Below are 14,769 nucleotides of genomic sequence, written 5' to 3' on the forward strand. Positions count from 1 at the left end.
AAAAGAGCAATTACCTACATTTGATCAATGGTTACGGGAAGATGGTTATGTTTTGTCTTTGGAGAGTAAATACTATAGTTACAGGGGCACACTAAAGTTCTATGGGAACTCTGTGTTCTCTGTAAATATATATGTATGTGAATATATACAAATATATTTATGTGTTAATATGTGTATATACAGATATTAACACAAATATATATGTATATATTTAGATACATATACATTTAAAATTGCTGCCATTGCTGCATAACTTACCACTTGCGCTAATTCTCATGCCATGTCTGACGGCATAAGAACGAGGCTCCCATTGGAGCCTAATGAAAGCGCGCTCTCGTGAGCGCAATGCTTCAGTGCAATCCTTATAATACCAGCGCACATTTGCACGAAAAATTTCGCTTCAACAAAATAAAGAACTACATCATAGGTTAAAAACTATTAGGATAATATTTAGATTTGTTAAATGATTGAAATCTATGACAACTCAAAACATAAATAGCCCCACTTGCTGAAAATATACTCTCCTAGAATTCCCCTGCCGCACCCATCTCCTCCTCCATAGCAGGGTAGACTGTCCCATTTGCACCCCTATAACAAACAAATATACTCTGCTTTACTGCTCTACGTCTGTCTTTATAACTCCACAAAAAAAAGTTTTGTTATATGTTTAATGTAAGGGGTAAACATACTTTAAGAATTTATGGGTTGCATGTGCATCCCTTTGAGTTATTGGTGGATTATTGTTCTATCTTAAAGGAACACTGTATTATAATTCTCTCCCCTTTAATGTGTTTCAAATGACTTATTCTACTTAACATTGATTTCCTCTTGAATAATAAAAAGTGTAATGCATAAACTTTTTAACATTATCTGTATTTGTTCATTGGGAGTAGATATAATGATAACTAATTTAGTATCTGCTTCGTTAGAGATGCAATTTCTTGGTAATACATGAACCAGCAAAACTTACATAAGGATACTAGTTTGCTGGCCTAAAACCTGGACAGTCCATTAAACAGGTCAGAGTCTGCAGGATAACAAAGGTTTTTGTATTAAAAGGAAGATATCATTTAAACACAATCTGATTAATTAAATATAGTGTTGACAAATGTCTTAAAGAGGAATGAAACCAAACATTTTTCGTTCTATTATCAATTTTTCTTTGTATCTTTTGTTCAAAAGCAGGGAAGTAAACTTAGGAGCCAGCCCATTTCTGGAGCACTATATAGCAGCAGTTTTGCAAGAATGTTAGCCCCTTGCAAAAGCACCAGATGGCAGCACTATTTCCTGCCATGTAGTGCTCCAGATACCTATCTAGGTATCTCTTTAACAAAGAATATTATGTGAACGAAACAAATAAATTGGAAACGTTTTTTTAAATTGTATGCTCTGTCTGAACCACAAAGGACAATTTTTGGGTTGCATATACCTTTAAGAACACTACACAAAAAATAATGGTGAATGTGGTTTTGAAATAGATTCAGAATGCTGGGTCTCCTGGCAAACCATGAAATAGATTATATGAGCTGTCATGCACAGTTTATCATTGTAATTCAAGACTGTAATGTCAGTATATGGGTGGATTATAGTACAATTTATTTAATAATTATTCTTTAAAACAAACCCCCAATAAAATGCATATACGAAACAATTAAAAATGAATATTTTATTCCTAAATTATTTATATTAGTTAAAGTTATAAACATATTGAATTATATTTATAGGAATCAGATTATGAATCAAATGATACACACTTATGTTGTTACAATATTCTTTACAAAGCAAATAAAATGTACCTTTAGAATTAACCTTATTGACAATTGCATTGCATTACATCACATCACCACAATGAAATACCAAAGTATGGGCCACTAACTTTCAGACCAGTACAACTAAATTACTTAGCCTACAATTTATCCTATATAACTCTAATTTAAAACATCAGAAATGATATATATTATTTGTGCAAATAACCAACTCCTATGCCAATTTATCTGAGCTGAAATAAATTCTTAATTATCTACAATTAAGACAAATTCTAAAATATATTTATATGGCTGCAATTATAAATTACTTGGCAAACTAAAGACTAGTTTTAAACTACACATGATTATGAATGCAAGCTAAAATACAAAGTGCCCTTTTAAAATTACTAACTTCAATTAGACTGTAGCAACAATGAATGTATTTCTATATACTTTACCCAAATAATCAAATCAATGTTTCATATTTTCCAAGTAGATTCAGGTCACCTCATATGAAGAAAGGTTATTGCATAGATCAAGAAGGGAGTCCCAGATCCCGCTTAAAGTGATTTTGTCCAAAATATGGCAGCCAGTTATTTAATCACAAGTTTCAGCAGACCAAATACTTTTTTACTCTCTCTCCTTGCATGAGGTTATATCATGTGATATCCCTCCTTTTCTTATTCTAATCATTGGTGATCTGAATTCGATAGGCCCTTAATGGAGCTTCTCCCTGATTTGTTATTTGGGAGACGCCTCCCTGATTGGCCCATCTGGCTCTGCATGTGTTCCAATAGTTAATTTATTTGGCTGTCGTACCAGTTTTAATCCCCTAGGGGGCAGCAGACAACCGCAAATGCAGTTGTCATCAATCAATTATTGCCACAGTTCAATACATCCTTATAAAGTGATTATTTAAACTACTTTAATTTCTTGTATTAATCATTTACAATTTTAATTATAGATGGGATAATATAATGTCATTTTTCTGACTATTCCAGTACCAAATACAAGCATGTTTCTAGCAATCATACCAATAAGCAATTACACTGTCAATCATTTGCTCTCCCCAGAATCAGAGCATTTAAAATCACAGTCTGTCTGAGAATCAATTATACTTGAAATTTAAACACAAGTTGTACTTTAAAAATGAATTTTATAGCTACAATACAAACATGTGTTTCTGTTTGGGTCAGTACACATTTATCTGAGGCTCAGGGGCAATTAACAGGTCTGTGCTAATTACTGTATTCCTGGCTTTAGTGATGCATATCTTCCACTAAAAGTTTTTACAGACATTTAGGCTACCTCTGTATTGAGCAGTGAGGGGGTCGGTAAATCTATTATCCATTTTGGGCAGGAAACTCCATATATGGACCTACACATCTGAGGGTTTCAAAATGCTAATATTTACTTTGAAGTGGCCCACTGGCTTTATTTATACATTGGTCTAAATCCTTTGTTCTCTCCTGTGTAATTTTGCATATTGAGTGGGGGAGAATTGAATTGTGGTCAGCCAGGCATCTAATGTCTCATGACCTCAGAATTGCAATACATAGAAGGTGTCCAGTAATAAAATAAGCATTTTCAAAATTTAATATTTGATAGATTGTTACTTATTTTATCTTATTATATATATATATATATATATATATATATATATATATATATATATATATATATATATATATATATATATATATATATATATATACAAAACACAAAAAACCCAGCACTCACTAGCAGATTCACAGCAATGTTTAAAAGCAAAACCGGGGGAAGTCCGTTACATTTGGCGCCAAAGGATTAAGCCCAGGACCACGACAAGGTCTCCCCCTTCCTGGGACCCTAATCAGCACCCACACAATGCATACTTCCAAACAAACCAACTGGGAACCTCCCAGGGTGACACAGGCTTTTGTAACCTCCCCTATGTAAATACAAAACACAGGAATGGACCGCACTCACAGACTGGACTGGGTACACATCCTAAGCCACTGTTAACTCCACAGCCCTGAACACTGACAGACAGCTGCAAAGTTCCCAGCAACCCAGGCAGTTAACCCCCGAGCAACCTGGGTGTCAGGTCCGCAGGGGAGCATTACAATCATTAACACAAAACACAAAGAGTTTCCTGTGGGAGGAGCGTGAAGGTGGAGGTGCACGCTCAAGCTCACCTGTGTGGAGCAGCGTGGAGCAGTACCAGCTCTGAAAAACTTCCAAGCCACTGAGCCTCATTGCGGGGTGTAAAGTACAAGCCCGGCCGGAGGATTAAAAGCTGGCTTAAGGAAACTCTACAGATCCCAAAAAAAGGGCTGATTGGGAGCAGCCTATTCTTGCATCTGCATGCTTCCATCTCTTCTCTAAAGCCTGTGAGAAAGGGATGACAAAAGGACTAAGCTTTTAACCCATAACGGGAGCACTGGACCAGACGGTGGTTGCTCATAAAGCCTAGAAGGGCATAAAAGACAGAGTTCTCCACAGCTACGCTGAAGAGTCGCTGCATAGCAAGCCAGGGGAAACATCCAAGTTACCCTAAATTCAGTGAAGGCAGCTCAAATTCCCTGACTGAGCGAGAAGGAGCGGGTGTCAAGGAAGAAGGAGGTAGAGCCCAGGCAAAACATCCACATACCTGCAAGCTGGAAGCCGGGAGCGGCCGGTGAACCTGGAGACACTGCTGCCGGAAGATCGGTGCCCCCCCCTCCTCTGTAAGTCGGCAAGTAGTTCTGATGTCAGGGCGCGACACCAAGAGCTGGTTGGTGTGAAGGCCACAGGAAGCTCGGAAGGTGGGCTAAGAACGCTAGTAGCTGGAGGAGAGCGTTCAGAGAGAAGTGGCCACCGGAGATCAGCCACGAATGAGCCGTGAAGACGAGGGGGGTAAGTATAATGGTTACCTTTTCCTTGGGGGCAGTTTAAAGTTTTATTACAAGCTGAGTGATACAGGCGGTACTGTTGGTGACAGAACGGAGCTGGCTGTGTGTTTCACCAATAAGCTATGGCAGAAGGAGCATAGCGGGGAAGCAGACTTTTCCTCTTTCTGTTTGTTTTTGCATATTTTTGAGTGAGAGCACAGTTGGGGAATTGGACTTTCCTTCTTTTCTCTTGTGCACATAGGACTGAGAGTTGCTATAACTTTTCGGAGGGAGACACTTATTTTGCTGCAGGAGGAGGGATACTGCCTTATCTGTCCCCTTCTTTTCTGCCCACAACCTAAGGAAAAAATATTAAAGGGATATTGACTATAGACAACCTTGAAGAGGCTGTTATCCATAATTGTGTCTGGCATTATAAGGGCCCTGAGTACTCTCAGAACTGTATCAAGCAAAGGGGACACCACGGGAGGCAGAGGGCTGTTATAATTTCTTTTTTCTATGTCTGTACCTAGTAGAAAAATTTGGAATATTTAGCTGATTGCTCACTTACTAGCAAAAAATCTTGAAAGTTTCAATGGTGCAGTGGTAAAAATCATGATGTAATAGACAGTTGAATGTATATTATAAGGCACAAAAAATCCTATTAGATAGGCCAGGTTTCTGCTGTAGTGGTCAAATCTACACATTGTATCTGATATTTAAGAGCAATATAGGCTACATTCTCTAAAAAAAAAAAAAAAGAAAAAAAGGGGAAAGAAAAAAGGAGAAAAAAAAGAAAAAAAAAGCTGTAGCCTGCATGGTACATACAGAAAAGAGGATAATGGTTAAAGTAATTCTTATCAGCTCTGAATTGTGTGTTTCAGATCCTGCCTGAGGCTGCAGGCCCTTATAGTTGCTCATATGAAAAAAAGGTCATAGGAGGCTGTATGAGTTGTCAAAGGAGTAGAACTTAATTTAAGCTGGGCAGAAGCATTTTTGAAAAGGGTGTGCACCTGAGTGACTAAGCCCGCATAGCAGGAGTTATCCTCATAAGTTATAACTAAAATAGTGGGCTGCGTATTGTTTAAATTCTAGAAATCAGTAGATAATCTCAGTTTACACCACCTAAATTTCCTGTTTTTTAGGTAACTCTGTTAATCTGCAAAAGGGGGTCTGCACTGTGTTATCTTTTCTTGTAAACGTTATATGGCACATTTAAGCGGTACTTTGTGCTGCAATATGTAACAGGCTATATATGTAACTAAATCTGTATTTTTTCTTACTGTTTAAGAGTAACTTACCACAGAACAGTCTGTTCAGATAAAGTGGATCATATAGGATCAATTGCAGGGTAGAGAGAGTTTACAGCTGAGACCAAACAGGGACTAATCAGATATTAGTTTGGAGTTGTGTAATAAATGGAGAAATATATTACAAATTCTAAAAGTAAATCTCCAGCCATGCCTATAAGGAAGGATAAAAAACAAAAATCCTCGCAGGAGAATTTACAAGAATTATCAGTTAGAAGTCCAGATCTGAACCAGGAAAAACAACTCACTACAAACCAGCTTGCAGAATTAATCCTGCCACAATTTGAAATAATAAGAGGGGAGATTTCAGAGCTATCAAATGAAATAAAACAATTTTCAAACAGATTAACGGAGGTAGAAGCTAGAATTTCGAATATAGAAGACACGCATTATAGACAGGAAACCGTGCTGGACACACATTCAGACGAGATTAAGTTATTAAAAGTTAAAATTGAGGATCTTGAAGATAGGTCCAGGCGGAACAATGTGCGTGTGATTGGTCTCCCAGAATCAAGAGACTTTGAAGACCTTTTATTATTTAGTACACAGACATTACCAAAACTGCTAGGTCTACAAGGAGCGGAGGGAGGTTTCCAGGTGGAAAGAGCACATAGGGTCGGCATGGTGAGACAGTCAAAAGAAGGTAGTATGCGACCAAGCATGGTGATGATAAAGTACCTAAACTTTCAATACAAAGTTAAAATCATGCAGAAATACAGGCAGGTCCAGACTCTTACTATAGACACCAAGCAGATCCTTTTATTCCAGGATTATTCAATGGAGACCTCCTCAAAGAGGCGTGGGATGGCACCTTTCTGCTCAGGATTAATCAGGGCAGGGTTGAAGGCAACCATGAAATACCCTGCGAAAATTACGGTACTGGGCATGAACGGTGTCACCACACTAAACACTATTGAAGAGGCAAAGGAATTCTGTAGAGACAACAATATAGAGGTCTAAGCATCACTCAAAGACAAAGGCATTCATAGGCTTTGGAGATTAGAATGGTGGGCTGGTTAGTAATAAAGGGAAAGGGGGGAGAGGGATACCTGCGTGCTGTTTGTATTTTTTTTTTTTTTTCTTTCTCTCTGTTTGCTGTGTAATTTGTTTTTAATCTCAATAGGTACAGATTTTGAATAAATGAATAATTCACTTAAATTAATTTCGTGGAATGTGGGGGGAATAACATCTCCCATTAAGCGTAAAAATGTCCTCAAGCAAGTTAGAAAACACCATCCAGACATTATATTACTACAAGAACTACATCTTAAAGAGGCTGAGATAAGTAAATTGAAAACAAATTGGATAGCGGAAATAATTGCCACACCTTGTGAAAAACGTAAAAAAGGGGTAGCAATTTTGCTTGGTAGGGACCTATCATATAGTATAGTCAAGCAGGAATTAGACCCAGGTGGGAGATACATAATAATACAACTGAAAATAGAGAAGAAAATTTGGACGTTATGTAACTTATATGCCCCGAATAACTGGGACCCTAAGTTCTGGGAAAAGATGATTAAGGTTATATCTTCATATATCGGGCAGAACCTGATTGTAGCAGGAGACTTTAACTGCACAATGTGTCCTGATCTAGATCGGTATAAAAATCGGCGTAGAGTGGCTAATAATAGGGAAGCGAAGCGGCTGCAGAGTTTTTCTCGTGTATTGAAATTACACGACGCCTGGCGTATCCAGCACCCAGACACTCGGGAATTTACTTGCGAGTCAGGCGCGCATAAAAATTTTTCCCGAATTGATATGTTCCTAGTAGACGAACACATTATGAGAAATCAGATCGAGTCTCAGATTTCGGAGATAATATTATCCGATCACGCAATTATTGATATAAGGATTGTGTGGAGTACTCCCCCCCAAAAAATTGCAAACTCTTTCCGTTTTCCCCAATACATGTATAAAAGTGTACCATTTGCAAACTGGTTACAGCAAAAATGGAGAGAATACTCCACACAGAATATAGATTATATAAACAAGACCGAGGTATTCTGGGAAGCAGGCAAGGCGGTTATCAGGGGGGAAGTAAAAGCCTACATGATTAAAAGGAACAAGAAAAATAAACTGAGAGAAACGCAGCTAGCAAACCAACTTAGAAATAAATATGTGAAATATCTCAGAAATCCCAATAAGGAAAATTGGGATATATACAAAGCAGCTAGATTGGAAAGGGAATGTTTCTTGAATAAAATCGGGGCATACGAAGAGATGAAAAATAGGTCCACATTTCAGGGCAGTCAAGGTATATCGGCCAAACATCTGGCCAGGTTGGTCAAATTTAGAAAAAAATCAAATCAAATCCTTTCAATTCGGTCTGAAGGGAAACTCTTGAGTAATAAAGATGAAATTTGCAGGGCATTTTTTGAATATTATAGTAATCTCTATGCAAGGGAAGAGGTGGACGAAAGGCAAAAAGAGCAATTCTGGCTGGGGTTGGACATTCCCCAGATATCGCAGGCAGCATTACAGAAAATGAATGCCCCCATCACCGAAACCGAAATATCAAATATCATAAAAAAATCTAAACTTGGCAAAGCGCCCGGGCCAGATGGCCTACCGGCAGAGTTTTATAAAATCATGAAGGCAGAGATAGCGGGTACCTTAACCAAATTATTTAACCAATATTATCTCCAGAAAGATATGAAGTCATTATACTTTTCTGACTCAGTAGTCTCTCTAATTCATAAGAAAGCGAAGGACCCAACCAATGTAGCGTCATATCGGCCAATTTCGCTTCTTAATCAAGATTATAAGATTTTAATGTCTCTTATTGCGGAAAGAATGAAGGAATCCATTACAGAAATTATCCATCCTGATCAGGCAGGCTTCATCCCAGGCAGAAACGCAGTCAGAAACATGCATAGAGTCCTTACTACCATGGACTATCTCCATCGGGTTGACCAGGACGCCGGAAAGAAAAATCAGGGGGAAGATATAGCATTACTCACTGTAGATGCCGAGAAGGCTTTTGACTCAATCATCTGGGACCATCTAATAAACTCATTGAAAAGGTTTGGATTTTCCGGCGCCCTGGTCGACTTGATCGGGTTAGTATACAATAAGCCCAGGTCTCAACTTTTGGTCAACGGTGAGCTATCACAAAATATTACTCTGGGCAAAGGAACACGCCAGGGGTGCCCGCTTTCACCATTACTCTTTGATATCGCACTGGAACCTTTAGCCATATATCTAAGAAAGTCTCTTCCACCAATTTCTGTGGGGAATCAGAAGGTTTCTGTGACACTTTACGCAGATGATCTGTTAATATTTTTACAAAATACGAGGCAGTCTATACCAAGTTTTGTGAAGATATTAAACACATTCAGTTCTTTCTCTGGATATAAAATAAACATTAACAAATCAGAAATTCTTTGGATCACAAAAAATAGAAATAGTTATTCTGGGAAATTCAGAGAAGTACAGGTTATCAACTATCTAGGTATCAAGATTTCTAAGAACCCAGCACACTGGTACCAGCTCAACTTTAAAGATTTATTCCAGAAACTACAGCATGATCTAGCAAAATGGAACTTATATTATTTATCTATTTCAGCCCGCATAAATGTCATCAAAACCATTATTTTCCCAAGATTTTTATTTTTGCTTCAAAATCTACCCCTTTTATTGCACAAGAGAGATATTGATAGCTATAACAAAGCTTGCGCTTTTTTTATCTGGGGGAAAAAGACTTCACGTATTGCGTACAATAAATTGACGCAGGAAAAAGGATCTGGAGGTTTTTCGTGCCCAAACATAAAATACTATAATATAGTATCCTTAGTCAAATTTGGGGCAGATTGGCTCAGTAAATCAGATTATGTAACTTACTACGAACACGAAAATGAATTAATCAAACCATTTAACCTGCAGGCTGTGTTACACTATCCGTATAAACAATTACCTAGTAATATAAGCAAGTTAATCACAATTGCCAATGTAGTGATCGCATGGCAGAAATATTGCTCAATACTAGGGATAGAATTTCAGACTTCTAGGTCATTACCGATTACTGGTAATCCTGCTTTCCCACCAGGGTATTGTAATAGTGTATTCCATACTTGGGAAAAGAAAGGGCTGATCTATGTATCACAATTAAAAGAACCTCACACGGGGGATATCAGATCTTTTGAAAATCTGACCCGCAAATATAACATGCCATCCAAGCATTTCTATGCATATCTACAGGCCCGTCATTTTATAAATGATTATGATAGTAGGTTTAGTAAGCATTGGGCACAATTAAATATCGAGGCAGGGATAACTTTATATAAAGCAGGTATCAGATCAATATCAATTTGGTATCAATACATTATGAGTAAAGAAGGAGCATTGCATATTAATCACTGTAAACAGAAATATGCATTACATTTTCCCGAGTTGCAAGATAAGGACATAACAGATAGCATTGAGAGAACAAGGGAGGCAACTGATAGAATCAATCTAAGAGAATCACAGTATAAGGTAATAAACAATTATTATCTAACCCCAGCCAGAATTGCCAAGTGGTCTCAATCACAGGCCACATGCCCTAAATGTCATAAAGTAAATGCGGATCTGCTGCATTACTTTTGGACTTGCCCAAAAATTGCGCAATTCTGGAGTAAAATCCAATACTGGATAAACAGGAAAACAGGAGACAGGATAGAGTTAAAGGCAGAACACATTCTTCTTGTATCCAATTCAAAGGATTGGGGAAAGATTATTCACAAATCTGGCGATTTTGATTGCAAGGAACCATTTATGCAAAAGGTGGAAGCATAGAAATTCTCCTACCATCATTGAATTCACAAATTCCATGAGAAGTCAGATTATGCTAGAGATAACAGGACTGGATAAAGATGCAGTTAAACAGGTTACTATATTTTTTAAGAAATGGAAAAAGTATATTCATAGTGAACCCACACCTGTTCAATACTACATGCTTTCGCCTTTCCAGGACTCCATACCCTTCCTGGAATTAATCTTAGACGGTTCATTACCTTCAAACTGGGCATACAGCCGTTAATGTGAAAAATTAACAAAAGCAAAAGTAAGCTGGAGATTAAGCGGCATATTTTTTTTTTTTTTTTCTTCTTCTTTTCTTTCTTCTTTTCTTCTTTTCTTTCTCTGCTTTTTTCCCTCTCCCTCACCCCCCTCCCCCCGGGTAGAAACATTTATTGTTTTAATTTATTGAGTTTTGTGTGAGAAAGCCTGAGCGTAATAGAAAATATATCAGGTAGGTGCAGGGCTGCACTTATATAAATTCAAGACTGGATTAAGATAGGAATAAAGCAGGCGGACTCACGATTTAGGCTAAGGGACAGAGGAAAGCAGGTCAGGATTTGCAGATGGTAACTGAGTGTCCCTACAAATTAAATAATAGATTAGAGAAAAGATATTGGAGGAAGAAGATAAGATGTTCTGTTAGAGATGACTTGTTATATTTGAAGCGATACGCAGAATCCAAGTAACTCTGATAAATTTTTTTCTCTCTTCATACAGTTAGCATGTTATGTTTGAGTTCATTAGAATCAAATGTTTGATATCTTATGTTCTGGATATGTTATGTATTTCTTGTTTTCTGTTCATAACTTCTCCTCCAATTAAATAAAAAGATTTATAAAACACAAAACACAAAAAAAAAACCAGCACTCACTAGCAGATTCACAGCAATGTTTAAAAGCAAAACTGGGGGAAGTCAGTTACATTTGGCGCCAAAGGATTAAGCCCAGGACCACGACAAGGTCTCCCCCTTCCTGGGACCCTAACCAGCACCCACACAATGCATACTTCCAAACAAACCAACTGGGAACCTCCCAGGGTGACACAGGCTTTTGTAACCTCCCCTATGTAAATACAAAACACAGGAATGGACCGCACTCACAGACTGGACTGGGTACACATCCTAAGCCACTGTTAACTCCACAGCCCTGAACACTGACAGACAGCTGCAAAGTTCCCAGCAACCCAGGCAGTTAACCCCCGAGCAACCTGGGTGTCAGGTCCGCAGGGGAGCATTACAATCATTAACACAAAACACAAAAAACCCAGCACTCACTAGCAGATTCACAGCAATGTTTAAAAGCAAAACTGGGGGAAGTCAGTTACATTTGGCGCCAAAGGATTAAGCCCAGGACCACGACAAGGTCTCCCCCTTCCTGGGACCCTAACCAGCACCCACACAATGCATACCTCCAAACAAACCAACTGGGAACCTCTCAGGGTGACACAGGCTTTTGTAACCTCCCCTATGTAAATACAAAACACAGGAATGGACCGCACTCACAGACTGAACTGGGTACACATCCTAAGCCACTGTTAACTCCACAGCCCTGAACACTGACAGACAGCTGCAAAGTTCCCAGCAACCCAGGCAGTTAACCCCCGAGCAACCTGGGTGTCAGGTCCGCAGGGGAGCATTACAATCATTAACACAAAACTCAAAAAACCCAGCACTCACTAGCAGATTCACAGCAATGTTTAAAAGCAAAACTGGGGGAAGTCAGTTACATTTGGCGCCAAAGGATTAAGCCCAGGACCACGACAAGGTCTCCCCCTTCCTGGGACCCTAACCAGCACCCACACAATGCATACTTCCAAACAAACACACTGGGAACCTCCCAGGGTCACACAGGCTTTTGTAACCTCCCCTATGTAAATACAAAACACAGGAATGGACCGCACTCACAGACTGGACTGGGTACACATCCTAAGCCACTGTTAACTCCACAGCCCTGAACACTGACAGACAGCTGCAAAGTTCCCAGCAACTCAGGCAGTTAACCCCCGAGCAACCTGGGTGTCAGGTCCGCAGGGGAGCATTACAATCATTAACACAAAACACAAAAAAAAACCCAGCACTCACTAGCAGATTCACAGCAATGTTTAAAAGCAAAACTGGGGGAAGTCAGTAACATTTGGCGCCAAAGGATTAAGCCCAGGACCACAACAAGGTCTCCCCCTTCCTGGGACCCTAACCAGCACCCACACAATGCATACTTCCAAACAAACCAACTGGGAACCTCCCAGGGTGACACAGGCTTTTGTAACCTCCCCTATGTAAATACAAAACACAGGAATGGACCGCACTCACAGACTGGACTGGGTACACATCCTAAGCCACTGTTAACTCCACAGCCCTGAACACTGACAGACAGCTGCAAAGTTCCCAGCAACCCAGGCAGTTAACCCCCGAGCAACCTGGGTGTCAGGTCCGCAGGGGAGCATTACAATCATTAACACAAAACACAAAAAACCCAGCACTCACTAGCAGATTCACAGCAATGTTTAAAAGCAGTCCAGTCTGTGAGTGCGGTCCATTCCTGTGTTTTGTATTTACATAGGGGAGGTTACAAAAGCCTGTGTCACCCTGGGAGGTTCCCAGTTGGTTTGTTTGGAAGTATGCATTGTGTGGGTGCTGGTTAGGGTCCCAGGAAGGGGGAGACATTGTCGTGGTCCTGCTCTTAATCCTTTGGCGCCAAATGTAACTGACTTCCCCCAGTTTTGCTTTTAAACATTGCTGTGAATCTGCTAGTGAGTGCTGGGTTTTTTGTGTTTTGTGTTAATGATTGTAATGCTCCCCTGCGGACCTGACCCCCAGGTTGCTCGGGGGTTAACTGCCTGGGTTGCTGGGAACTTTGCAGCTGTCTGTCAGTGTTCAGGGCTGTGGAGTTAACAGTGGCTTAGGATGTGTACCCAGTCCAGTCTGTGAGTGCGGTCCATTCCTGTGTTTTGTATTTACATAGGGGAGGTTACAAAAGCCTGTGTCACCCTGGGAGGTTCCCAGTTGGTTTATTTGGAAGTATGCATTGTGTGGGTGCTGGTTAGGGTCCCAGGAAGGGGGAGACCTTGTCGTGGTCCTGGGCTTAATCCTTTGGCGCCAAATGTAACTGACTTCCCCCAGTTTTGCTTTTAAACATTGCTGTGAATCTGCTAGTGAGTGCTGTTTTTTTGTGTTTTGTGTTAATGATTGTAATGCTCCCCTGCGGACCTGACACCCAGGTTGCTCGGGGGTTAACTGCCTGGGTTGCTGGGAACTTTGCAGCTGTCTGTCAGTGTTCAGGGCTGTGGAGTTAACAGTGGCTCAGGATGTGTACCCAGTCCAGTCTGTGAGTGTGGTCCATTCCTGTGTTTTATATATATATATATATATATATATATATATATATATATATATATATATATATATATATACAGGTGGCCCTCGTTTTACAACGGTTCAATTTACACCGTTTCAGAATAACAACCTTTTTTTCCAGTCATGTGACTGCTATTAAAAAGCATTGAGAAGCAGTGCATTTATTAAAATAGCCAGTAGGTGGAGCTGTCCACTTGTGTTGCAGCAAAGCCAAGCAAGCCGAAATTAATCAGTTTAACCAGACCTGAGCTATCGAGCAGATTTCAAAGGAACAAGATCTTCCTGTCTATAAATCAGTCCAGATTGGTATGCATAGAAAGAACTGTTTGCAGAAAAATGCAAGTGAAGTCTGTGTTGTGTGATTATTTTATTAGGTTTATAATGCTGTTTAGCAAATGTTTTTGTTCATTTAACTTAGTTTAATTATATATTCTGTGTTGTGTGATTATTTTATTAGGTTTATAATGCTGTTTAGCATTTAAAGTCTTCATTTCAAAGCTTTAAAAATAATGTATTAGCTGTTACTTATGACAATTTTGAGAGGGGCCTGGAACCTATCTCCCTCACTTCCCATTGACTTACATTATAAACTGGGTTTCAATTTACAACGGTTTCGATTTACAACCATTCCTTCTGGAACCTAACCCCGGCGTAAACTGAGGGCTACCTGTATTATCTACTGACATTCACAGATACCCTGACAGTAATAAATAACTACTATTATTATTAATATT

Source organism: Bombina bombina, chromosome 8, assembly GCF_027579735.1.
Source record: "Bombina bombina isolate aBomBom1 chromosome 8, aBomBom1.pri, whole genome shotgun sequence".
NCBI lineage: Eukaryota > Metazoa > Chordata > Amphibia > Anura > Bombinatoridae > Bombina > Bombina bombina.